This window comes from Catharus ustulatus, chromosome 24 (assembly GCF_009819885.2).
Source record: "Catharus ustulatus isolate bCatUst1 chromosome 24, bCatUst1.pri.v2, whole genome shotgun sequence".
NCBI classification, from domain to species: domain Eukaryota; kingdom Metazoa; phylum Chordata; class Aves; order Passeriformes; family Turdidae; genus Catharus; species Catharus ustulatus.
The window spans coordinates 3,671,636-3,699,456 of record NC_046244.1 but is presented as its reverse complement, the minus strand read 5'-3'; the positions used below and the strand labels follow the sequence as shown (position 1 = coordinate 3,699,456).

The window sequence follows — 27,821 nt, the reverse complement described above, 5'->3', positions numbered from 1 at the left end:
AGTTGATCAAAGTCCTCAATTTGTTAACAGATTTATGCCAGCAGCATTTTGGAATTTTTGTAAGAAACCAGTGCTTAGCTGGGAGAAGAGTGTTATGAATGAGCTGCATTAGTATTAAATGAGTTGGAGGTGGAAAATGGACCGAGGGCATTGGTGTGCTTTGAGTTTGTGGCACTGTAAGACATCCATCTTTCCTCAGGAGTGAGAACCTGCATGTCATTTGTCACTCAAAAGGGCCACAGGGATTGTCACCAGTGCTCTTTGGAAAGGTGCACTTAGAAAATTCTGTCATCACCCAAATTTCAGCTCTTTTTAGTATTTGTGTTTTCTTCTAACAGAGGAACATGCTTGAAAAAAGCCTCAGCAGGCTGACTTTAGATTCATGGTTAGGTAACCTTGTGGCAGGTAACTTTCAGTAACTGTGTGTGCAGCAGACTTGAGATAACCAGGGGTTAAAGAGTTCCAAATCAAACTGCTTTATCTTGTTCTTGCTGAGGAGCAGGGTTGTGCTAGTGTACAGAAGGTGTACTTAAAATGATGCAAGTGAATTAATTATGAACCTAAGTCTGCAACTCTTCAAACAACTAGGATGTCTGAACATTTAAATTGCAAATTCATGAGAAAAGAGGTAAAAAACTAACCTTATTAGGTAGCAATGTGGGGGGGTGGTTTTTTGTTTGGTGTTTGCTGTTGTTGTTGTTATTGCAAAGTCAAATTATAAGTGATGAGGGAAAGTACTATGTCATTTTAGTCACAAAACTTTTTAAAAAATTAATTTCATATTGTTTCTCTAGTGAGAAGTTGAATGTTTTTAACAGGGCAAATGGTCATCATAAAATTTTCTGAAGTAGAAACAAATTTTATTTCAAAAATCAGCAAAAGCCCAGATTTTAAAAAAAAAAGAAGTCCATCCAGTGGTGTTTGTGGACTTTCAGCTTGTGTTTGTATTTCACAGTTCTGTGGTCATATCCATTTCTTTGGTGGGTTAATGACTGATCTAGCACAGATGGGACCAGGTAGAAGTTGCAGGATTGTGATCTCTGCCTGCCTGTGCAGTGTTGTTCCTTTCACCACAGGGGGCTCAGCTGGGTTTATCAGTCGGTTTGTGTTTAGCAAATGTAACTCTCACTCTTATAACAGAAATATTTGCAGTTAGTTTTTATTTTTGTTGTTGAAAGCATCACAGAATCACCATAGCATTACAGTGATAATATAAATACAACTGTGCTTCTCTGCCTTCTTTATATGATTTTCAAACTTTTCAAAAGAGCAGAACAGATAGCATTGAGCACAAGATAGTCTTGAAAGAAAACAAGAGTTATGGAAAAGTCTCACTTCTGCACTTCTCTGACATCCACACACTCACTGAAGTTCAGGAATTACAGTTTGTTAATGAAGTTCCAAAATGAAACATCATTTCTCAGATCCCAAACAAAATCAAACCCAAGCTAGTTCCAGTTTAGGATTCCTGCTCCAGACCTTCCTTTTGACTTCCCTGTTTCTGGAGCAGTGTAGCCTTTGTACAGACTAACCCTGGAAACGAAATTCATGGTGCAATTTCAGTGGGTGTGCTGTAAGACTTCTTAGAAGCTGAGTTCTCCATCTGATACCATCAATACCTCCTGTCACAAGGGCCAGAGCAGACCCCAGTTGTTGTTTTCAGCATTTCTGGGCTGTTGAAGAATCTTCAGGGAGATTTTTTGTCTCTTACCCTCAGTGTGTGCCAGCCATGTAAAGATACTGGAACTGCTGTAGTTTTAGTGAAACAGGATGTGCTGAGTGCCTTGCCTTTTTCATGTCAATCTTATTGGTGTGCTTTTACAAGAATTGTTTTCTAGTATAGTGGCACTTCAAATAATCTTAACATTCGTTTGAGAGTCACTACAGAAGCAGAAATCAGAAACTACAAAATGCAGTCAAAATCCAAACTGTAAATCAGAAGTGTTTATATTCTTTGCCAAGTATAAATTCATCAAAGATACTGCATGACTTGGATCTTCATCTGAAAAATGCTTCTATAAACTGTTTATATAATTCACAACACTGTCCATTATCTCTTTTGCAGATAAAAAGGGAAAAAATCCCGTAGCCAAAAAAGGCTAAAATTCCATGGAAGCCATGCTTGCAATGATGCCAGGTCACTGGAACACCATTGTCCTCTAGTCTCTTCTTGTACAACAGACCATCATCCCTCAACACATCAAACTCACAGGTCACAATGCAGGACTCAGGGAGCTGGCAAATAATGGAATCTTCAGCTAAAAGTGGGGAAAATGTTCCTGCTAAAATTTCTTTGACAGCTTCATGGACTTCAGGTTTATATGATGCGGGTTTTGGTGGTTTGTAGCCTCTAACCTTAATTCATCAGGAATAAGGTCAGCACTTACCCATTTTTTATACTTCTGTCTCATACTCTCAGGAACATGGCAGTTTTGTATAATATCTTTCAAAACTGTGGGTTTTCTGTTAAGGTAACGAAAGCAGAAGTAGATGACCAACTTCCGGGGCAGTATGGGCCCAAAGGCGTTCTGCTGGTAGGAGGGCAGCTGGAAGTCCAGCCCCTGGAGTCCTGGGTAAAGCAGGACCTGAGCCCTTACTTTTGGCAGATCTCTATCATTCAGCAGTATTTGGCAAATAACTGTAGCAAAATTAGCTCCACAGCTGTCACCACTAACGATGATGAGACCAGGATCCACGTGATACTCTTCTAAATTCCTCATGAAGTATAAGGTGGCACTGAGACAGTCAAAATACTGCCCTGGGTAGGGGTGTTCAGGAGACAGGCGGTACCTGGAATGTCAGAGACTGTGGTTATTGTCAGTGGAGTTACACACATTCCATTTGTGTTGTGGTAGTTATACAGACTTTTCTTTCTTAATTTTAAAGATTATATTTGGGCTTAACTAGTGCAGATTGGAAGGCCAAACTAATGATGCTACAGCTATTTAAAAATACTTTGCCTATAAGCACATTTCTAAATTAAATGAAAGGTTTAAATGACAAATAGGGATGTGATCTAAAAGAGTAAGTATTTTCAGCATACTTTTCAGAAGAGTTTCAACTGAGAGCTGTATTCCCATAAATACTTCTATGGCAAAATAGCACTTACCCAACCGACACAACCACTGAGTTGCATTTTTGGCCATATAGCGGCATACTCTTTCAAAGGCTCCTAGAGAGAAAGTTTATCAGAAATGATGATTTGAAAATCAGATATCCTTTTGAAATGAAAATATAGATCCCTGAACATATGTGCAACATAAGAGTGGTATGGAACTCGTGCTATGGAATGTGGTCTTTACACAGTAACACATTTTCTGTTGGCTATGGCTCTGAGGATGGTGATACTGGGGAAACCCAGAAATCTGTCTGGGGTGCTCACACATCTCACCTGGTGGTCAGCAACTAAGGAGAGTGTAAGCTGAGGACAAACAGCAATAAGGAGCATACAGGAATTTGAGGCTCAGGGCACTCCTTTGAGACAAACTGTCTTTATAACTAATGCTCTTGATTAGCATTTCTTCTGTGAATTACCCAAACCACTTCTTAAGCCCATGATTTTGACCTTAACCCTAACAGCTTTGTGCAAGGAGGGGTTCTCTCCTTGCTTATAAAGGTGTGAGCAGCCATTTCCAGTTGCTCCTTTTGTACCTGGCATTCACTGCTTCCACATTGACTCTTGTACTGTAAGAAATGGTGGATAAATCCTTCCCCATTTAACTTCTCTTGCTTCTCATGATTTTGTAGGCACTTAGTGTATCTGTCTTTATGCATCTTTTGCAGCCTGAAGAGTTTGTTCACATATTCTCTGCACAGAAGCACTTTTCTCACCTAGGCAGCCTCTCCAAGTCTTTCCAGTACTGCTCAGGAGTGAGAATCAGAATTATAAGCACTATATTATATTTAGATACACCATGGATTTATTACAGTGGCATAAAAATGTTCCCTGTTTTGTTTTCCTTTCCTGCTAGTAGTTGCTAGCATTTCATTTGTTTGTTGACTGGTACTGTGTACTATGTCAACGTTTTCAGGCCACTTCCTACCATAATCCCAAGACCTCCTTCCTGCAAGATCCTTTTCTTGCTCCTGTTTGGAGTTCATAGCTTCATTTATAAGATCAGAATGCTCTGCTCATCTCTTTGATTCTCTGCATGCCATTTCACCTGTCATTTTATAGTCTGATCCTCTGCTGTCATAAGGACATTCTGCACATTTTCAGCCACCTATTTATGACCCTCAGAAGACTTAATACCACATCACCTTGCACCATCTTTTTTTGTGTTTCAATAAATTGATTAGCACTGCTCCCAGTACAGATCTCCTTATGGGAATCTCACAGGACCTTCCCATAACCCATCTTTTTTCTGTCTGTAATCCAAATGAAAGACCTTCCCTCATGTGTCATGGGTGTGTAGCCTCTTTAGGAGACGCTTCTGGAAATCAAAGTGGGTTTTAGCAACTCAGTCTCCTTTCTTCATGTATTTGCTGACTTAAAAAACTAAAATTTATCAAACTGATAAAGGGTGGGTTTAGATGAGATATTAGGAAGAAATTCTTCCCTGTGAGGGTTATGAGGCCCTGGCATAGGTTGCCCAGAGCAGCTGTGGCTGCCCCATCCCTGGAAATGTCCAAGGCCAGGTAGGACAGGGCTTGGAGCAGCCTGGAATGGTGGAAGGTGTCCCTGCCCATGGTGGGGACTTGGGATGAGAACAAGATTTAACGTTCCTTCCACCAAACTATTCAATGACTCTAGGATATGACATCCAATTGAGGAGTAAGCCACAGTTATGTGTCCACTGATTCTCTTCAGTGTAGCATCTGCTAATTTGCTGGTCACAGACTTCAGGCTTCCTAGGCTGGAGATTCCCAAAGGCCTTCTGAAAGCTTGTCATCATATTGATTGTTTTCCTGTTATCAACCACTGAAAGGAATTGAAGGCAAAGGTCAGCTCCCACTCTCTGTGCACAGGTATGGCTGTTACATCAAACCATGCCATGTGAACAGGGACTCACTGTGCAACTTGTGGTGTGGTTTTATCTTCCAATGAGAGGAATTGTCAACTCACTTACAGAGTGCCTGCCATCCCTGGAGTCCTCACTGGCACCCAGACCAGCTCTAGGTGTGAACCTGTCACTGCAGGCAGACTCCTGTGCTCTGAGCACAGCAGGGTGGGTTATCAGTGCCCCAGGGCAGAGAGGCATGGGAGTTATGTTGTGGTTTCTGCATGGGGCTCAAGGGTGCCAGGAAACTCAAGTCTGCCCAGTGTAGTGCAGACCTACCCTTCAAAACAGTAAAGGATTGAAACCCCTCAAGCTGCACTGCCTGATCCCTGGAACAAAGTCCAGATTTCCATGTTAGGGGCTTTGGCTTGCAGAGAAAGCACTCAGAGCACACAGGAAGCTGAACTCCCAGCTGCTGAGACAAGGGTTGTCTCCCTTTCTGGAAAAAAAAAATCAAGTGTCCTGTGCCATGTCATCACAAGAATCAAACTTCCCCTAATTGCTCCTTCATTATTTATATTTTCCTTCATTTGGATTTCTTGTTTGCATGAATGGGAATTTATTTACAGATTTTAAAAAAATGTATTTGAATTCTTCCTTGGACCCATAGTGTATGTTTTATGTAAGATAGGGTGGTCTCAGTAGAGCAGCATCCCTCACTGGAAGCAGAGATGTGACTCCCTTTAACAGGAGATTGTGCATTCCACAAGTAATTCCCAGTTTGTGCTGAGCAAAGACTGGTGACACTGGGAAGGACAGGGCAGGCATTGATTGACACATGCCTGAAGGGAAAAATGTAAAGGTTTGGATTTGACTTGAAAAATAAAACTTGCCCATTTCTTACTAATGCTCCCAAATGTGCCAGCGCCTCCATGAAAATACAGAATTCCTCTTCTTTTGCTGGTGGGTGGGCTTTTGGGCTGATAAATCCTCAAGGGTACCTCATCCACTGTGAGATCTTTGATAAGCAGTTTGGAATCTCTCCATGGTGGTATCCCATCGACCGCTGCTCGCAGGACAGCAAAATCATTGCAGATCCCCAGCTTCTCCAAAATCTTTCCCTGTTGCAAAGAAAGAATTTGGAAGGAGTAATGTTGGCTTGTTTGAACAACCAGCATTATTGTATCTACATGCAGTTCAGTATGTACAGGATACATCTAGGTATTTGTTTTAAATTTTCATGTGAAACAGCTTCCCAGCATAAAGTGGCTGCAGTTTGACTGAAAAAAATCTCAAGAAGTTTTTAAGATTAGTCATATTAATTTTAGAGTTAATTTAACATGTTTTGAGTTCGTACATCATGCTTACAGGCTTCAGGATGTGAATTGTTTTTTTCTTTTTTTCCCCTTAAGCCATTTTCCTCCAGCTCCCAAATATCCTACCTAAGCAAAAGTGAAATTCCCAGGTTAAGAAATTAAACTTACCATGACCATGCTTGTAATCATCAAGGAGTTGAAAAAACGAAGCTTTAGAGGCTGTTCAATTCCAGGTGGCACTTCTGAGTTGAAAAAATCATATAATACAACCCCCCAAAACAGTGCTGGTATTAACACAGGAGAAATAAAAAACATTCCTATAATTGCTAAAGTTGTACAAACAGATGCCATTTCACTTCAGTGGGAGTGAATGCTATAAAACCAATGCTGGGTTAAGCTTTGTTTTCTAGTGTATCTAAGGTGTCTTCACAGGAGACTGAATGCTCAGTTCATATGCAGAAATTAAATGTTTATTAATGTTGCAATGCATTGTAATGCAATTTTCTCCACCCTTCTTTTGCTAATGATATTATTGGCAACACTTGCATGCTTGCTTTGAACCCTTTACAAAAGGTGGGATTCAAACTATATGGAAGTGATTAATACTGTGAGCTCTTCACTAAGGAGAAATTATTATTCAGAGGGACCTGATTTGAAGGTGGTATTTTTGGTTTGTAGTGGATTCATTTTGGATGAACATTCCTGTTGCAGTGTTCAATTTAGTGATGTGGGGCTACTGGCATTTATCATCAAAGCATATATACACTTCTCTGAGAAAAAAATACTCAAATCCAAACTTTTTTATAAACTGTATTTCACAGGGGAATGCACTAATACATTCATGCCTTAATTTTTGTTTAAATAAGAGTACATTTGCTCAGTGTTTAAAATCAATGCAAGCCCTAATGTACACGAAGGTCTCTCCAGACACTTTGAGGGTATGTTTGTAGATTGAAGCCACTGTTGTTTCTGCTAAAAGCTTTTTACTAATGACCCCTCCGAGTTTCATATTCACTGCCCTTGTTTGCATTTCAGTGAAGAGGCATTGTGAATACATGTGTATTGCTGAGGGGTTGGTATCAATTGGTGGCAGTTGTTTGGTGATTTTTCTGCTTTGTGTTCTTACTAGAATTACGTTTTCTACACGATTTAAAATTTACAGCTCCCGAACATTTGGTGCCTTGGCTTTTAAAGTGGAATTCCAGTCTGAAACGGAATGAGTCTTTAGTTTCATTAGCATAGTATTTAAGGCAAAGCAACACTGACAGCTGATTTGCACAACAGTGGCTTGTGAAGGTAAGGATGTGTGGGACGAGGTCACGTCAACCAATTTGTGCCGAGGTTTGTGAAACAGGGAGATCATTAGAACCTTCTCTGTGCTGAGATTGGCTGATTTGGAGCCTTTCCCTTCCACAGAGCACAAATTTAGGATATAAGTAGTTAAAATGTTAGACTGTAGGGTATTGAAGCCAAACCCAGATGCCCATGGCCAGTGCTCAGCTTGTCCTGAGCTTATCAGCTCTTCTCACAGCTGGGGCAGCCCAGGGGTGCCCGTGGTTATTTGTTCTAGAAATGGCTCCCTGTAGTGTCATATTATAGCACAGCCTGTGGGGATTTGGCTTTGTTTTTGCCACATATTCCAACACAGTTTTACTAAGTGCTTATTCTGATGTCTGTGCCACCAGTCAGAATATCCTGAAATAAATTCCCACATGAATATCAGCTCTGAAAATTGTATTTCAGCGTTCTTGATGATTTATTATATTTGAATCCTCAGAGGAGGGCAATTTTTGTGCTTTCTAAAGAACCTTTAATCAGGAATAAAAGGTACTTCAGTGGCAGTAAAGGAAACTTTTAAAGGTGACCAAAGTCAAGGAAAGACCTGCTGTTTGTATGATGAGATTATGAAAGCCTTGTACCAAAGAGCACATGTCTGTCTGCTGATAGCTCTATGAGCTCTTGCTGACACCATTTGGACACAAGGTTTCTTCTCCTATTCAGTGAGTCAATAATTAAACACCTCACACATGACACCTCTGTTTTGAAACCTTGCTGGACCTGATAGAGTGGAAGGAAAATTGCTTTACTGTCCTTTATTTAAAAATAAATTTACAAAGGCACAGGTTGGGGTTTTTGTTCATTTGCTTTTTGTTACACCCTGGCAGTTGTCTACTGTTGTACAGTCATGGCAATCTGAACAAAAATCTTTCAGTTCTGCATTACAGCCTTTTTAAAGGCTGTTAAAGAAATATTGGTGAATTAATGTTTCAAAATTATATCCTAATGTTTTAATCTCTTAATATGTTACTCTTAGAGTATTCTCAGCATGTGGGCTTAGAGCATGCTCCTCCTCTGTGCTGTTTGCACCTCAGCCCTCCTTGTCCTGTTAACACATTGTCCATGTTGTTCCAGAATCAAACAAATCCCAGGTCTGAGAGCTGTGAGTCCTTCTGGGGTTACTTTTATTGATAACTGTGTGATGAAGCTTGGTGCCTTACTTTCCATTTATTTCAGCTATTTCTAGTCTGGCCAGGCATTTCTGTACCCACAGGATGGGGAGGAGTATCTATAATCACTGTCAGATTCTCAAGTTGTTACAAAACACTCAGTGAGGTTTTCAGTGGATTTTTGTGCTTTTGAGGGGCTAAATTGTCACAAGAATGTTTTATTTCATCTGAATGCACTGCATGAAATGAGTAACTTGTATCTTTGCAACAAAAGGCTTCTTCTCTACCTGGCAGCAGAGAGGTACTTAAATGGTGGCTGTTTGATGTGTTTTGCTATAGCCATAGTTTTGTTTGTCAGCAAACTCATCACTAAACCCCAATTTCCACAAAGTCTTTACCTGTTATGAGAACAGCCTTGCAATAACTAAAGGCTGATGACATTCCACTAAACCAGAGAAAATAAACAGTCTGGAGTTTGACATTGTAATGAGAATTATGGGCCTCATGTGGTTCTGTATTATTATAAAACAGCTACTCAGAGCTCACAAATGGGTTCTTTGTTCAGTGAACTTGGTGTTGCTGGAGTTTAATATTGGTTAATGTTGTGCTTGATGAGTACAGAATTGGCAATAGTTGGGTAAATTATTCCCATTTTCTCATCAGCCAGCCTCCATTTATGCATTCTAAAATTCATTCTCCTCTTGATTTTTCAGCATATTTCTAACTTATAGTAATGATGGGAAGGCAAAGTACAATAATGATACTACCCAAAGAAATGTGGTTTTTACAGGTTTTCCCAAGGCTCAGTCTTGTGGTTTTTCTAAAGCTTTTGTAGCTGTGGATCACACATAACTTTGAATGTGTAAAACTCATCACTTCTCTTTAATTATTAGTGGAAGAGGCAGGAACTGACAAACCCAACATTATGCAAGGTAGGAGTGCTAATGAGTTCTGTGACTGTCATGAATTATTGGTTTTCTTGTAAAGTCTTTGTTTAAAACACTGCAGCACATTTCACTTGTGATTGCAGGCTGCTTCCACCACAGTTAACCTGGAGTCAGCTGAATTGCAGAACTGCTCTGTGTAACACAGGAAATCCTATGAGTGACTAAAGCATGGTGAAGTAGTCAGCTGTGATGGCTGAGTGTTGATTCCAGCAGGTATAGCCAGGAAACAGAAAACAGGAAAAAATAATGTATGAAAAAGAAAATTTAAACCCAGAAATAATAGCTTCTGATAGAGTTCTTTATTTTTTAAGTTCATTTCAAAATGAAACACTCTGGTAAATATGATTTTCCTTGCTTTTTAAAATTATTCTTATTTTCTCTAGATAATTTAGCAGAACAATTAGAATCTGTAATGTAACTGACTTTGTATTTACCACGTAGAGCATGGGAGGAACTTGCCATACTTCAGTTCACATTTCTTCCTTTTATTTCAACAACTGTCTGAAAGCATCTCAGAGCTCTTCATGCCTGTAAGCCTGAGTCTTCTGCTCTGTGAGATGGATTTATATGTGCCCTTCACAGGGACAATAAGAAGCTTTAAGAAATTACAGTTAGTACATGCTCTACCATACTGGTTTTTAAAGGTGCTGTGTATTTGCTTCATCTGCCTCTGCATTTAGGCTGCCTCCTACCTGTCTTTCAGTGTCCTCCCTTTCTGTTATCTCCATCTCCCCACCCAAATAAGTAGCTACTTCCTGTGTGCTTTGCTCTTACGACAGAAAGCCACCTTGCACTTAGTCTGGCATAAATCTTTATTTTAGCCTTTCTTTCTTCCTTCTCTTCTTTGAAGTCTGTCCCTTCCAAATGACTCCTAGGCTAAACAGCTGCTAACAAATTCTGGAGTAAAAGCTGTACTGTATTAAAAAAAAAAAAAGATAAATGTTATGTATTAGCACTCAGTGATGGAAACTCAGATCTTGTGTTGTGCAGTTCAGAGCAGGTACATTTTTGCAATGCTTATTCAACTGGAGGTTTTGTAGAGTAGCCTTGGGAAATGTGGATGGATTGTTGGGTGTCTGTGTCTCTGTTGCTGTGCAGTTCTGTTCTTCAGACTGAATAACTTCTGCTCCATACACAGGGATTCCAAAGAGCTGCTCTGGAACATCCACTTGGGATTTCATGGCAGGTCATCACATCAAAATGAGTCTTATTAAATCAGAATTTGCTTGAATATAAATATAACAACCTCAACTGCCCTTATTTTACCATGGCAGGTTTGTCTGTTTGTCCAAAAATTCAGTTTAGCAGTGTCTGCACTCGCACAGGAATCAGCAAACACAGTGAATGAGACAAGGAAAACAGCAATAAAAACAGCCAGAGTTTGCAGGATTATGCATGAGCAGTACAGAGAATGGGCATCACAGGCAGACAATAGTGTTAAGTGCTTTAAAATAAATAACATTATTTATAAATAATAGAGGTAGAAATTTGGAATGTTTTCTAATTGCCTGTTTATTTAAAAATGCTGTGGTATGTGAGTTGTAACTAGTGTGTATAAAGAGGTGAAGACAGCAAAGCAGAGGATAACTGAAATGGTAAACTTCTGTAATACACCACTCCAGACTTGATTGGTTAGAACAGGTAATCTAAAGTTGTTGTGGCTTAAAATGTGCTCTGTTATTAAACAGACAGCTTGAGGCTATGAAGGCATAAGAACAGCTTCAGTAAAATATTGAAATTAAACCACAGTTTGCCCTTTGGTAACATGTTTCAGGTACTCACATTGTGTGCCCAGAGCATGAAGAGGTTTTCCAGGTTACTCAGCTGGTGCTGACATCTGCTGATGGAATGGTGCAGGGCAGTTTGCTTTCCCTTCTGAATTTCCTTCAACATCTTCTGTCACACAGAGCAGCTCAAAGAGTGTCAAGCCCTCCCAGCTGCACTGAGCTTCCCAGCATCTCATTAGTTTTCAGGTTTCAGTGCTCTGATCTGCTCCTGGATTCTTTTATTTGTGTAGTGCTCTTGCCAAACTCTAGAGAGCAGTTAAAGAAATGTGGCTCATGCCCACACTGTGTGGGTTAACACCTGGGATGGACCTGCCTTGTCCACACCCTGTTTCTGGAGGGCAGCATGGCTTGGGCTGTCCCTTCCCTCAGGGTGCAAATCCTGGAGAGAATTATCACCTCAGGGATCTCAGCTTCCCTTGGGGAAGGAACTGGTTGTTTTTGTCAAGATGGGAAGGAACTGCCCCAGCTAAGGAAACTACTATCAATATTGTATTTTCAAAGGTCTTCATAGGCAAAAACTCATCAATACCCAGGAGCTCTCTAGGTTTAAAAAAAAAATATCTGTAATATCTTCATCTTATGGTCTTTGGGGTATAACACCCATGAGAGGTTTGGCAGCTGTCAGCCTTTGTGTTAGTTTGACTCATTGTGTATTTGAGTGGCAGGAATGTACTGCTCTACCACCTTATGGACAAACTCTCACTGCTGTCACCTCAGCATTCATGGCACAGGCTGCCCACATGGAAAACAGGCAGCATTCCACAGTGTCCATGGAAGTGTGCCTAGAAATCAGGAAAACACTGCAGATTTCTGGGCTTTATGCTTATTTGCCTTGCATTCATTCATATGGAAGATCCCTATAAATTTTCTTTTTTCTGACTGCTGTGTGAATGTAACTAAATGTAATTCATATTGTTCTGGCAGGCTTTCATTGCTCATCTGCTGGTGTAAATAGCCATGCAGAGCATTGCAGGAAAGCCCTTCCCTTGGCTGTAGGGTGTCTTCTGTTGGATCATTTGTCTTACATAACTGTCTGCAGCATCCTTGCTTTAGGTTGTAGTTTAAATGAGCCAGTGGGGGGCAGAAAACACATAAGTAATATCAGATACAGAGAGTATTGCTTGAAAATTATAGAGCTAGAATTTCCTCGACAAGAATGGTGGTAATTTTAGTGTGAGTAGTGTTCCAGGTGTTAATTTAAGCAAAGACAGTCAGAAGTTCTGACTGTCAGTAAAATTGCATCCTCACCCTGGTTTTGTTTCTTCATGGAAATGCATCCTGCCTCCAAGGAGAACTTACTGAAGAATTCAAGACAGTAGAGTCCAGTGGCATGACAAGTTGTTTTAATTCAGGATATAAGATTACAACAAAACCCAAAACAATTGCATTGTTCTACAGTTATACATTCACCTCAGAATGATGTAATTCAAATATTTACTGACATTTCTGGCAATACTTGAGTTAATTTCTGAGAAAATAGCTTTACACTTTTCTTATGCCATTTTATTTTGTATTGGCTTCCTTGATCATTCATGTCTTGTTGTAAACAGTTTAAGATTGACCTGAACTTCAATTTTTTTAAATTTTATTTTCTCAATAATTCTTCTTTCTCTCCAATGGCACTTGACACTGTCCCTCAAAGGGAGAGTCCTTCCTGCATCAGGCAGTGCAGGCCTACACTTTGTAAAGGAACTGAAACTACTTTATATTCCCATATATCTATTATCTATATAAAAAATGTATATGCATATTTTTATAACAGATGTTATTTTCTTTAACCAGTATTTGTTATAACATCAGTAGTTCCAGCCTGCCCTTTCCCTCTCTTCCCCTTCTTTCATTTCTGTCTATGTTCACATTTTTTCTGCTACATTTAGTTCTCTAAGCTTGTCTCAAATTCAGCTCTCAGCAGATACAGCCTTTCCTAAGTCTTTGGCCATACTCTTTATACACTGACCCTGTAGATTCACGTTTCCAAACGTGGTTTGTGTTCTAATAGGAGCAGAAGTTTACTCAACCAGACCACAGTGCAAACTCAGTGCTATAAGATCTTTAATGGCTACAAGAGAAAACTGAAGAGCTGGTAAAGAGGAAATAAATGTGAATTCACCTGATTTTGCCTCTCCTGAGAGAAAATTAAGCAAAGGCATCATGCAATCAGCTTAGTGGGTAAAAAGAAGACAGATGCAATGCAGAAAAAGAAGATAGATGCAATGCAGAAAATTTAAGGTGATGAGTTAAGAAAAGGAAAATGAGGATTTTTAAAAATAAGTTTGTAAACAAAAAGACATAGGAATCAGGAAAAGAAAGCAAGTATGTAAGTTTACATCAGTCTTAGAAAATTGACTATCTTTTCCAGCCTTGAGTTCCAGAGCGGAATCTTATCAACCTCGCAAAAACCGCTAAGAACACTGTTCCATGGAACCCCTCTTCCAGATGGCACCAGGTCACTTTTATACCATGGTCCTCTAATCGTTTCTTGTACAGCAGTCCATCATCTCTAAGCACATCAAATTCACAGGTCAAAAGGAAAGTCTCAGGAAGCTGAGCAATAACACTGTCTTCAGCCAGCAGTGGGGAAAAAACTGGGTCAAACACGAGCTTGGCCATTTCACAGATTTCTTCTGAGGGTGGAGATTTTGGACTTGGTTTGTAACCTCTTGTTTTAAACTCATGAGGGATGTGGTCAGGACTCACCCATTTCTGATATTTCAGTCTCTGCTGTTCTGAAACATGGCAGCCTTTAAATAGTTCTTTAATGAAGCCCAAGTCCAGATTAATATACTTCAAGCCAAGAACAAGGGTTCGTTCCTTTAGCAAAATGGGGACTCTTGCATTCTGCTGATAAGAAGGCAGATCAAAGTCCACACCTGCAGAAAAGGATATATTAGGATTTGTGCCCTCAGCTTTGGGAGATCCCTTCTGTTCACCAGTGCTTGAGCAACAGCAGCAGTGAGTGTCCCTCCACTGCTGTCTCCACAGATGACAACACGGGAAGGGTCGACTCCATGGTCTTGTGCAGTCCTCAGAAAGTGGATGGCAGCAGTGAGACAGTCCTCAAACTGGGCTGGATATGGGTGCTCAGGAGCTAAACGATACCTGAAGAGGAGTGAAAGTGTTTTAGCACAGTCATTTCCAGTGACAGGCCAGATGGAATCTTGGCATTCATTTATTTCTCTCAAAAGACAGGAAAATACTCTGCAATTAAAATTGCAGCAATAGAATTGCCCCAAATTCGTGCTTTTGATGTGTTACTTGCTACTGTTTGTTTGGGAGAGTCAGTACACTGTTCTACCTTTGCAAAACACTTCTTTACATATCTTAGTGATTGAAGGCACCTGAGAGGTGTTTTGGAATTAGCTGGCAAGGCAGGTGTGTTATTCAGTTATCATTAATTCCAATTAGCAAATGAACATTTAACAACAAATGGTTAGAAAATATGAGCATAGAAAATTGATAATGAAAATCTGAACTGTTTTCAGTCTTCTGGAAGCTAAATTCTTTAAACAGAATCAATGATTTATTGGTTCTTCAAGTTTTAGGATAAACAGCAATTAGTGCAATTGTAATCAACTCTTTGCCTGAACTTTTAGACATTGTTTTTTTAAGAAAAGCATTACAGCTCATCAGAGAAGTATTTTTAATGGGCATCTCAGGTTGACTACAAGTTAATGTGGATTTCCTGCTGCCATTTCTTCATGGAAATGCATCATGTCTGCAAGTATAACTTACTGAAGAATTTAAGACAATAGATCAAGTGTGTGGATTTCTTTTGAGGGTGGACAGGGGTTCTGGGCAACTGTGCTTTCAAGGAAAGTTACCCTGCAGGCTTTCAGCCTAAGGGGTTTGAATAGAACACCTTCTTGAAAAGAAGCTCTAGAAAACAAAAACATCCTCATGTCTCAGTGGTAGCTACAAATTATAAAATTGCTGTAATGGATTTCATTTGGAAATAACCAGTTGGGGATTAGTTGACTAATTCCTCCCGAGAGGAATTAGTGTGGGTGCGAGGCAGGGATCATTAAGTGCAGGCACTGAATGTACTTTAAAAGGAGCCTGACTGCAAGAAAGACTTGCAGAACTGGGGTCTGGGTGTCTGGGCTGGTCACTTACTCAACACACACCACCACTGAGTTGGTCTTCCTGCAGAAATAGCGGCACGTCCTTTCGTAGGCCCCTGGCAAACAGAGCAGTTCACTGCAGTTATCACTTGCTTTAAAAAGAATGGGATGAAAATATTCTGAAATTCTTCTCTCTCTTGCGTGGCTAAGGCTACACAATATGTGGAGCATGTGGCATGGTCTGACCTGGGCATTGCTCACCATTTCCTTACAGCTCTGAGAATCTTCTGGCTGTAAGAAATCCAGAATTTAAACCGATGCATTGTTTCGGTCCCCTCTTCAAAAAGTTAAAGACAGCCACTGCTGCCACTTTTAAATTGATTTTGAACGGGAGAAGTTGTTTAAAAAAAAAAAAAAAAGCACAAAAAACTTGCTAATCCGGTACAAGATTTTTTTCTTGTGCATGAGGCACCATGTCAGCCCTTTCCCATTCAAATTCCAAAATGTGTTTTGTCCTTGTTTTTCCACTATAAAGACACACAGCATGATACACACACCAGCTTGCACACACTTAGGAACAAAAAATGGGTGCTTTAAATAAGAAATAAAATTCTAATGAGATTTTCAACTTTCCTCATAAGAATGAAGAGGAAGGAATAAAATAGGTACTAAAAATGATCAGAGACTATTCTAGATGCCACAGCCATCTCACCCCTCCCTGCCCATGTACAGGCTGCATGTGCTGAGAGCTCAGATTGCTTCTGTTACTTACTGATACTTCCCAACCGGCCAACTCCTCCGTGAAAATAAAGCATTCCCCTTCTCAGGCTGTTGCTTGATGCTTTGGGCTGGTAAATTCTCACTTTAACCCTTTCAAACCTTACGTCCTTGATAAGAAGACGTGTATCCTTTAATGGTGGTATTGTTTCCATTATAACCCTGAGGAGATGGACCTCTGAGATGATACCTACTTTGTCCAAAAATGTTGCCTGGTGATAAAAGAAACCACAAATTAGTGCAAATTTCTAGCTAACCTGGAGATTGATAATTAAGAATTTTAAACTCTATGGTCAATTCAGTAGGAAAACAATCAAACTATTAATAGCAGATAAAATTTGTCATATACTTCACCTTGTCAGGTGTTTCAGTAGCCATGTGCCTGAACAAAATAAGGAGAGAGTAGTTACAGTATTTTAAACTTCAGCTTTGGATGAAGAAATATAACCAATATTTTTGTTTCCCAAACTCACACTGCTTTTAATAGCAGGAAAAAAAATCCATAGCATCTACCACAGTCTCCTGACCAAGAATAGCTTTGAACTCAGGCTTGATCTTCTCACAGCTCACTGATTCTTACTTAAACACTCGGGCTAAGTTCTTATGTCACTCTGTCTACCCCATTGCATCTGCATGGATTTAAGCTGTTTCATTTGTAGCCTTGTCTTGTCTATTCCTGCTCAAGATGAAAAATAAGAGGCAGTATCACTGTATGTCCACTATATTGGATTCAATTTTGCGCTACTTCCACAGCAGACTTCTCTAATGAGTAATTCAGTTTGTTGTGCTGCCATTATTCATGCATATGCATTTCAAGGAGAATTATACATATAAAGGTATGCACTGCATGGATCTTAAAAACTTGCCCTTGAGGTTTTCACCTCATACTTCACAGACCTCATGTGGCTCAGTAACATGATCCTGTTAATTTGGTGCAGGTTTCCTATTTTAGGCCATCTGAAGAGCTGATCCCATACCCAGGAGGGATTGTCTTGTGGCAAAGTTAGAGTCACATATTGATTCCTGCTATGGAATTCCTGGTCCATGTCTGTGGGAAAATAACTACTTATTTATTCATCAATTTCCCTCTGGTACTTTCTTTCCTCACACCAATACTTTTGTAACAGTAAAGGTTAAATGTGCAATTAGCTATATATGTATGGAATATGGAAAATATCTTTATCTTGAAAATCCTAAAAGGAGTCCTAGGAGACCTTACCAACCACAGTGGGCTGCCTTTTGCCAGCTGAGCATTGGATATACCTGTAAACTGAATTTTCCATGCAGTTTTGACTTCATGGATTTTCAGCCCTTGAAAGAATTTGGCACAAGTAATTTGCCCAACAGCACAACAAGAGTTGCCACATGAATTGAACTCTGCTTGCATTTAAACTTCGGTGTAACCCTCCATTAATGTCCTTATCTCTGCTCCTTTCAGGCAGTGTGTGACAGTGCTTGTTTGGCCTCTCACTGGCCAGCAGAAAAGATACAAAATTGTAAATCAGAAGTTAAAAATTACACAAATCACCAGTTCCTAAATTCTGCAGTTCCACTTTTAACAAGTGAATTACACAAAAATAAAATTTTGATGGATAAAGAGTAGTCACACAGTATTTAGGAAATGTGGGTGTTTATACACTGTATAATACTTGCAAGAAAATTTACTTTGTCTTCAATTCCTATCCTGTTTTATTGGTTTACCTCAAAGCAGTGGGTGTGACGCCAGAGACACAGTGAGTCACCTTCTTGGGAGCTCCCTGACTTCCAAAAAAACTTACAAAACAACGAGGCAGGGAAAGAAGGAAGAATTAAGAACATTAGAACATAGAACTGAAGTGAAATGTAATGCACAAGCAAAGAGATTGAACAGGTTTTTTTCACAATTTAAGCAATTAAAGCTTAGTGTAGGTGTCGCAGAAGGGTTTTATAAATGACTGGGGCAACAGTTAATTCAGGACAGAGGATTGGTGAAACAGAAAGACAAGTGCATGTCATGTTTTAGTTTTGAAAAAAGCGAGGACTAAAAGTGAGGACAGATCAAAAATGTGCCAAAAACAATGACACAGAAAGTCACTTTAGATATTACGTGCAGTGTCTCAGAAAAGCAAGTTGTTCAGGCGTATTGAAAGGCAAATGATGATGAATGTGGCAGCTCAGGAGCAGAGTGACAGGGCTGTAGGAGAGAGCTGAGATCACAGATATCATTTAGCTGCTCACTCTGTAAGCAAGCACGGTGTTATACAGAGCAGAAATTCCACATCCACAGGGCAGGTTACCTCCTGAGCCCTCCAGCACTGCCTGGAGGCAGCAGGCATGAAAAGTTAAAACACAGAAAAATCAGAAAAAAAATGAGAATTGCACAGTCTGCCCATTTTATTTTTCAAAAATACTGCCTTTGGTGCTGTATAGCAAACAGGGGAGTCTATTATGCCCAGCACAGCTGAAGGAATCTTCTGACATCACCTAATCAGTCCAGTTGCATATTTGCAATTTATTTAAATACTGATTCTAAAAAACATCACCAAACCATTATCCCTCTAATGAAAATAAACTTAAAAACTCAAGCTTTCAGTAAGTTTTACTTACCAGACCAAACCCAAAGTTCATGAGGAAATGAAGAACATAAAACTTTTGGCGCTCACTGATTCCATGAGGAATTTCTCCTTTGGGGTGTTCATAATAGAAAGAAATTGCCACAATAGCAGCCAAAACAGTGAGAAAAATGGCCAGAAGAATTCCCATCTTGCTGTGTTGGTAGGAGCCCAAGAAGGAACCAGCTGTGGCGTCCTCCCCCTTTTTCAGGCTTTCCGATTTCTGAAGGTAAAGGCGCAGGATTAGCTGTTCTCATCAGAGCTCATAATCCAGCTTTCAAAAATGCCAATAGGAAGACGAAAACATGTGGTAACCCAACCATACAATTATACAGTAACAATTAGTTGTGGGAGAGGCTTGCATAAGCGGTTTTCACATCTGCAGGAACGAGGCTGTGCCCATCACAGCAGAACCGTGACTTGATGGATCATTGTAGTGTCAGTTTACAAGAAGACAAAAACTTGTTCTGTCTCTCTGGTTTTTGATTAAAGGCAAGTCTTTATTATTTGTGAGTTCCCGTGCAGCATTTCTTGGTAATCATCTTCTGAACTTCTTAGATTCTTGCTTTGCTGTCCCTCCATGCCTTACTTTGTCAGTTTTATTGTTTATATTGAAATCAAGGCTCAGTAAAACAAATATGTTTCATCGCCTATGATGGCAGATTTTGGACACTGATGCCATTGCACTTTTGAGTACAGTGGAGCCAGAGGCAGCTGCAGCCTGGTCTGAGAGCTGTTCTTGCCTCATCCTCCTCAATGGCTCTTCTCCTGCACCAGCTGCTGTGTTTCCTTGGTTTTTGTTTGGTTTTTTTGGTTGAACCTGGCACTGCTGCAGTCTGTCTTCCAGGAACTTATTATGTACAGATGTCATTCCAGGTAGAAATATGATTCCAACTGATGTAAACTAGACTTGAACTTCATGGTTTCAGGGCTAGTAGCACTGGCTGGACATCAGCAGCCAACTCCTTCCAGTGGTGAGCTTCAGGATCTTCCTCTGGAGCTAACATATTGTGCCTTTTTTTTTTCCTTAAATTATAATAAAATAATATAAGGGATGAGCTGACCTTGAATTATATAATAAAATGAAAATAAAGACAAAGAACCCCAGGGTTTTAGCATGCATAGTCCATAACCTGCATAGAAAGTGGCTCAGGCTTGATACCTGACCTCAGAAACTGTTTAGGATAAGCAGGACAGAGCTTCATTTTTGAGTCTGGTGTTACACCTTCTGAGAAGCAGCTGATTCCATGTTCTGCTCTCTCTGCCCAAACTATTTCTTCATTTAACCCAACAAGTCTTTGTGGATTTTCATTTCCCAATGTCCCTGTGCCTCTCCCTCCCTTGCCAGAAGGTTATTAATATGCTAAATGTAAAATCAGATTCCTTTTTGTTTATCCTTCTGGATAATGGCATTTGATGCCCATCTTGATAAAGGGATTTTGGTGAAAGGATCATTGCCTAGGGATTGGGACACTCTTGGGAAATGGCAGTGGTGAATTCAAACCCATCGGGACGAAGGTGCACAGAGGGTTCATCTTTCCTACAGCTCAGACGGGCATTGGGAAACCTGTTGCACAAAATGCAATTGCAGCTCCCTTCTCCAGCCTTTAACAGTGAAAGTAATTAACTGATCCATACCCAACTCTGCTGTCCCACTGGGTGAGGTGTGCTCTAAGTAAACCTACCAGATTTGGGCCCTCTGGGGATCTAGGAAGGCTCTTGACACCTGTGACAGATCCTTTGTTCTGCAGTTCTCACCACCTGTTGTTCTTCTGTGTTCTAAATCTTTTTGCTGCCAATTCACCAACAGCTGCCAGGTCTTGGACTCGTTTAGGCAAGGTCTGGACAGCACAGCAGCCCCAGGGGCTCTACACAAAGACTGGATGTGCTGGAAGCTGTCGAAGAAACAAACTAGTTGGTTTTTGAAGTAACAATGTGTTTTTTCCCTTTGGGCATTGCAAGTACAGAGTAGTACACTTAATGCTGTGTGAGCTAATCTCAGCAATTCACAACCTTGAAGCCCAGGATGGAGAAAACCATTCCCTAAATAATCTTTCAAATAAATGCTCTCTCTAGCCTCTGATAATTTTTTGACCTTGTCTCTGCTGCTGTGAGATAAAGCAGGGATAGTCCAGGCCGAAGCCCTATTTTCTGCCACACCAGGGACTCCCTTTCTTATTAATTTCCATTTAAAAGCTGAATGTCCAGGTCTGAAATCTTGTCCTTCCTTGTTCTTTTTCCCTGATATGGGTGCAAAGGGAAAGACTGAGCCAGGTGTAACAGATGTAAAACATTCCCTGCCTCTGGATCATGGTGCTGATTAGCTGGCAGCACTCACTGGGAGCCTGTACTGGGATACTGGGAAACGTTCCAGACAAAGTGCTGTGTGACCCAAGAAGCTCCTTTTGGGTTCTGCAGAGCATGAGAGCCATCTGGTGCTGGAAATCTGAACTTGAACAGGAGCTGGGCTGGTCAGTCCTCACCCTCTGCTGCACAATTCCTTGAGGAAGGACTTTGGTGTCCATAATTCCGTAGGTGGCATTGATTGTCATTGTGTTTTGTACTTGATTTTTAAAAAATTGTACTTGAAAATGCCATGCTTTGGGGACTATAAGAATGTCTTCAAACATTCTATCTTAGCAATGCAAGATACATAGCAGATCTGTAATTAATTAAATTAATTAAATAAAGTACAGGAAGTTCCATGGAGACGTTAGATAGTGTGATTTCTTAAAGTTTAGAAAATCTGAGAGTCATGATTAATGAATACATTATTTCAGCACTTGCTGTTCTGTGCTTACCCATCTGCACTCAGTGGTTATAGCCCATGATTAAAACGTCTGTTCAAGAGAACTAATAATGCTGCTGACATATTATACAGCTAAATTTGTTACTGTTTGTAGTAAACTAAAGACCAATGGATAAAGAGCTATGAAGAAATCTCAGGAGTCGATCAGTGTCAAGTTTGGACATTGGACATAACTGAGGCATAATTGCAGAGACTGAGAGTGGAGAGAAAAACAAGTGTTGGGTGGCTGAGCTGACAATGCTGCACTGAACTGTGGAAAACAGCATGAGATTGTCTGTGACCATTTCATAACTTACAAAATACAAGGTGCAATTGTACAGACCTCTGCAGCTCTGGCATTTGCCAACCTTCTCCAACTTCCCCAATATCATTCAACTTCTTTCAAGGCTTTTATAGCAGATACAGACTCTGCTTCAGCTTCAGCTACCAACATGTGAGCTGGTAACCCAACCTTTGTCTTCATAACCAAGGCAGATCCTGAAGTCCTCAAAGAGGGAACATTTGGAACTGTGACATTATTTGCCTCTGGAAGCATTTCTTTGCTTGAAGAGCAAATTGCCGTGCCTTCAACAGGAAAAATGAAACAAATAAACTCTCTGTTGTGTCAACAGAGCACGAAGAAATGTAATTTCATTTTGCTGAGAGGGACTGGAGAATGAGAACCCTCAAGTAGTGACTTGTTGCTGCAGAGATGTGATCCAGTTCACCTGTCATCAGCGTTCATTAGCGTGGTGACAACCGAGAACATTCAGCCCACTGCCTTCTTCCTACTCACAGTTTGCCTGGCACCACAGACATGTAGTAACCTCTTTCCACAGTCATGTGTGCATGGATGTTACAAAGGCAAGGTGGTTGCACAACAGTTAAACATTTTACAATTCCTAGGCGTTGCGTGCCCGGCTATATCGCTGTGCAATGGCAATTATCTTTGGATCTGTGTTAGCAAGGGTGGATCTCTCCTAATGAGCAATAGAACAATTACAGCAATATAACAACTGAGCTCAGGTTTTTCCTTGGCTTTGGATATCCAAAAATTATTTGGCAGTTCCATGCTATTTAATCCTTACTCCCCAAAAGCCAGGTAAGCTGAAGACAATCAAATGCTGCTCAGAAAGGAACATTAGAGAATATGATTTAGAGGATATTCAGTTACTTTTGAGCAGTTGTCCCTCACTCCATCTCTGCTGCAGTCTCAGGTACCTCCTGGTACCCATCTCATGCAGTGTGTGAGCTGTACCAACCTACCTGTCCCCCATTTCCCTTTAAAATCAGGTTTGTATATACAGTCAATTCCTTCCTTCTGATTTTAAACATAAATGCAAAGCTATTGTTTGTCTGTACAGACACTCTGATGGCGATTACAACTCATCCCTGAGGTAGGAAGGAATCTCCCCTCTCCAGAGGTATTGCCATGATGATTTTGGGAACACTAGGTGGGCATGAGTGTGCACATAGCTAATTACTCACACACTGCATGTGGGTTTTACTTACACATTTAGATTTTTTTTTATTATGATGAGTTTTATTCTTTGACATATGAAGAGAACAAAAATTCTTACAATGCAAGAAGAGAACATCAAAGCAAGCTTACAAAAAACCTCTAAAGATCATGTTCCTCAGTAACAGCAAGTGAAAATCAGAATTCAGCACACTGCTGATGTCATAAGTTCTTGCCTTGATTATAATGGACAAACAGCTAGTAAATAGTTAATTGAACCATTTAATTGAATCACACTCTTTCTGAATACCAGTGCACTGTATGCAAGAAAATTATTTAATAGCCTTTTATAAAGTCTACAACGTGGTTCATAATTGTACTTGATGATGGGAAAGAGAAAATACCATATCCAAAAAACCCCAGTACACCATGGAAGCCTTTCTCCATGTGGTGCCAGGTCACACGTACATTGTTGTCCTCTAAGCGTTTCTTGTACAGCAGTCCCTCATCCCTGAGCACATCATGCTCACAGGTGACAATACAGGTGTCAGGGAGGCCACAAACAACATCATCCTCTGCCAGCAGCGGGCAGAACCAGGGCTCAAACAGCTCCTGCACTTCTTCATGGACTCGAGGTAAAAACAAAGCGGGGAGTGGGGGTTTATAGCCCAGTTTAAACACGTCTGGAATAACATCTGTGTTTATCAATTTCCTGCATTTCAATTTATACTCTGAGGAACATGAGAACCAGCCAGAATGGGCTCCTTCAGGGAGCAATCCTTATTCAGGTATTTGAGAATGAAATGGACGGTGCGCTCCCGGGACAGGAAGGCAATGGCAGCATTTTTCTGGTGAGATGGCAGATTGAAGTTCAGTGCTTGGAGAAATGGATAGATCAGCACCTGGGCACGGATCTTTGGGATATCTGTCCTTTGCCCTAGTTCTTGGCAAACATTGGTAGTGAATGTGCCCCCTACACTGTCCCCACAAACGATGACCCGAGCAGGATCCACCCCGTAGGTCTCTGCAGCCTTCAGCAGGTGCACGGTAGCAGTGAGACATTCCAGAGTCTGGGCTGGGTACTTGTGCTCCGGTGCTAAATGATACCTGAGAGGTGGAGAAGGCAGCTGCTGTTACACATTCTGTCTTATCTGAAATATATCCCATGCAAAAACACCACCCCCAAACCAATATCAATTACATCATTGATTATATCTACTTTAAAGTTTATACATGCTGAAGCAAACCAGAACAACTTTTCCTCCCTTTCCTTCTCAAAACCAATTCCTCCCAATTTAATAAAATCCCTTAACAATAAATTTTTCATGGAAGAATCTGTTGGAAATGAAGGTTTCTTTAAACCATCATGTATTTTCCATAATCAAAACATCTTTCTAGGAAGCAGTGGACCATGCTGGTTTTAAAAAATACTAAATTTTAGACTCACTATTTACTCTTTTAAATCATCCCAGATGATTTTAAATACTCCCCTCAAATATTCAAATCTGATATTTGGCGTTTAATTCCTTACTATCAAACAAAGGTAATGATTTCTGTGGTGACAGTGATGTACAATGAACAAACCTGTAACTCTACCCTGGCTCAGTATTTCCATTGCCATTCCATGGCACACACTTGCTCCCACATAACAGCAGTGTGGGGAAGACAGCACTAGAGCTCAGTTTCTTTTCTTCTGTTCAAAGTTCAGGGGTGTGTGGGAAGCAGGGGGGAAAGCAGCAGAGTTCTCTAATTCTGGGATTAGCACTGGTTGAATCTTACTTACCCAACAGACACAACCACTGAATCACATTTTCTGGCTATGTACCGGCATATTCTTTCATAACTTCCTGAAGAACAAATGTTGTTGAATTAATTAACATCTTAGAAAACTCCAGTCAATATTGTCCCTTACACTTTTATGACATATTTCTGCAATAGCTTGCTGGCCCTTGCCCATTTAGTGAGTACCCAGATTTTCTTTAGCATGAAAATAATCTAGAATTTGGCCATCAGGAGGTGCTGTGTACTTCATATATTTAGAGAGATCATTGATCTGTGTGGAAAATAAGGAATTATTATGATTATTACTAATAAAAGTGGGTAGTGGTTTTAAACTGAGAGAGAATAGAATTTGTTTGCATGTAAGGAACACATTTTTATTATGAAGGTGGGGAGGCCCTGGTACAGGGTGCCCAGAGAAACTGTGGCTCTCCCATCCCTGAAAGTGTCCAAGGCCAGGTTTGATGGGGCTTGGAGCAACCTGGATAGTGGAAGGTGTCCCTGACCATGGCAGGGGGGAAGGAGATTGTATTTAAGGTCACTTCACCCAAACCATTTTATGATCCTAATGGCTCTATGATAAAGAGTGCTATATCTTATAAAATAATCTAAATACTAAATAAGTGCAGATTAGAGAGTTTAAAAAGTTTAAAATTAGCTCTAAGTGCTTTCTATCTCAGTGTCTCAAACTAAGCTTCAGTCACTTCACTCAGGAGTTTTTTAAAAACAGGCAGTTGACAAAGCTAAATAATGACATTTTCTCTTTCAGTTCCTTACTGATGCTTCCGAAAATGCCACATCCTCCATGGATGAAGATGACTCCTCTCCGTTTGCTTGCAGAGGGTTTTCTTGGCAGGTAAATCCTCACAGGTACCCCATCAAAATGCAGATCCTTGATGGAGAGCTGGGAATCCCAGCCTGCTGGGAGTCCATCCATGATCAGCCTGGTGAGTGTGTGCTCCTCCACCATTCCCAGGTGGTTTAAGTTCTTTGCCTAGATAGAACAGGAAATATGAGAAATCACTACAGGGAATACAAGTCTTCCCACTTCACAGAGCCCACAGGCTGCTTTCTCCTACACTGTCTTTAGCATAATTGGGTTGGTTATTTGCTAGTTTTTAGCATACCCACAAATAACTGTCTTTGGAATTTCAGTTAAGAACATGAAAATGTGCATCTTCGTGATTGCAGGAGAATGTTGTAATACTTGTTCCATTAAATGTCTTATATAAGTACCTTCGAGTTCCTGTGATCTGGATTTACCACAAGTAACAACAGGCATTTGCTCAGGTGTGGAAGCTGGGAGGCCTGAGGCTCTTTCCTAATGAGTGAATAGAAAGAGGCATTTCTTGGGGCTGGTTCAATCCTGGGTGTGTTAAATCGTGCTCTGGAGGGCTCTGTTCATCTCTGTGATAAACTGTACTTCAGATGCCTCAGATCAAATATTTAATGTTAGGTGAGATGAAAATCTCCCTCTTATGACAGGATATCATGATGGGGAAAAAAACCACAGGCCAGTCTGTGGGCAAGACTTGGTGACTTAACAGAGTTGGGTCATGTCCCTGCCATGGGGCCAGTGAGAACAAGCTGAAAGAAAATCATTGTGTCTAATCATTACTGAGGGGCTGCTGGCCCAAGTGAGGAACTGATGAAAATGGTTCTGAGTATTATTCCTTCTCCATTAGTGAAACCACTGCCTTTTTCAAGATCTCACAGCTGTTCAGAAATGACCCTGCAGTCAGTTTTTACATCTAATCAGCAAAACCCAAATATTCTGAAGACAGGGAAGCTTTATTAAATGGCTTATCCAAGACCAGTCAACTGCTGATAATTAAGATAGTCTAAATATCATACTGTAATGGATGGATTTCCTGCTAGAACAACATTTCACTTCCTATTAGATGGTGACTTAAATGCCCTTCTGGACTACTGCATTCATTCTTCTGGAATGATGACAGTCATCACAAGCCATTTGAAAATTGTATTGTTGTTCTTTTCTAAGCCACAGAAGTCTCTGTATCAATTCCTTACAAACTGAAGACCAGCTCTGCTTGTGTAAATTGTTTTTTCAACCTGTGTATCACAGATTCTTTCTTCTAATAATCTACACCAGTCTGCAATAAACAGGTTGGGTGAGGTAATAAAAGAAATTGCCATGAGCCATGGAAAAGGGAGAAATCAGTTAGAAACAAAGGTGGGAATCCAGAGATGATCTGGAGTAGTTTAAGAGACAAATGGATGGCCACAGTTCTTGCCTTGCATTTGAAAAAGAACATTTTAAGATATCACAGTAAAGAGGAAAACTACTGTAAGACTGTCAGAAACCAGAGGGTGAATCTAATCTCCAAACAGCAGTTTTCAAAACTCTCATGACTCCCAAGTCAGTTCTTCTGTCAGAGTTATGGTTTTGCAATGTTTGAAACTGGCAGAATTACCATTTAATCTCATTTGAATGTTATAACATCCTTGAGGTTTTTCAGGGCTTTCAGAGAACAGTAATATACATAAACTTGGTATCAGAGCATCCTATCTAAATATTCTCTTTCCTTGCCTTGTCTCAGGAGTTCCTGATGTCACAGAGGCACCTCCAAATGCAGGGGAAACACTGTCATGAAGGAGAAAGAGGGAATTTGGTATGTACTCTGTCAAAAAACTTCATCAATAATTAGGAAATACTTCAGAACCTGTAGTAATACATTTAAAACCTGAAAGGTTTGACTACTTCTAGACAGATGTGATCAGTGTTAGTAGGTGAAATGTATTACATAAAGCAAGTCCTAAAGTGTGCATATGTGTATGAAAAAGAGCATGTCAGCTTTTCTTCTGAAGCACTGTCTTTGAAAAACTGTTTGCTGGAACACCTGAATTCTGGCACCAACTAGGTTTTATGTGGAAGATTGTATGGGGACCAGATTCTGACTTTAAAATA

General features: G+C 40.3%; 3 pseudogenes; all 3 read right to left on the bottom strand.

Moving 5' to 3' along the window:
* Nucleotides 1-2,015: 2,015 nt before the first annotated feature.
* LOC117007034 lies at nucleotides 2,016-6,505 on the bottom strand (annotated as a pseudogene).
* A 7,255-nt stretch (nucleotides 6,506-13,760) lies between these two features.
* LOC117006778 lies at nucleotides 13,761-19,017 on the bottom strand (annotated as a pseudogene).
* Nucleotides 19,018-22,556: 3,539 nt separating this feature from the next.
* Nucleotides 22,557-27,821, bottom strand: part of LOC117006777 — a 7,279-nt pseudogene continuing 2,014 nt past the window's right edge.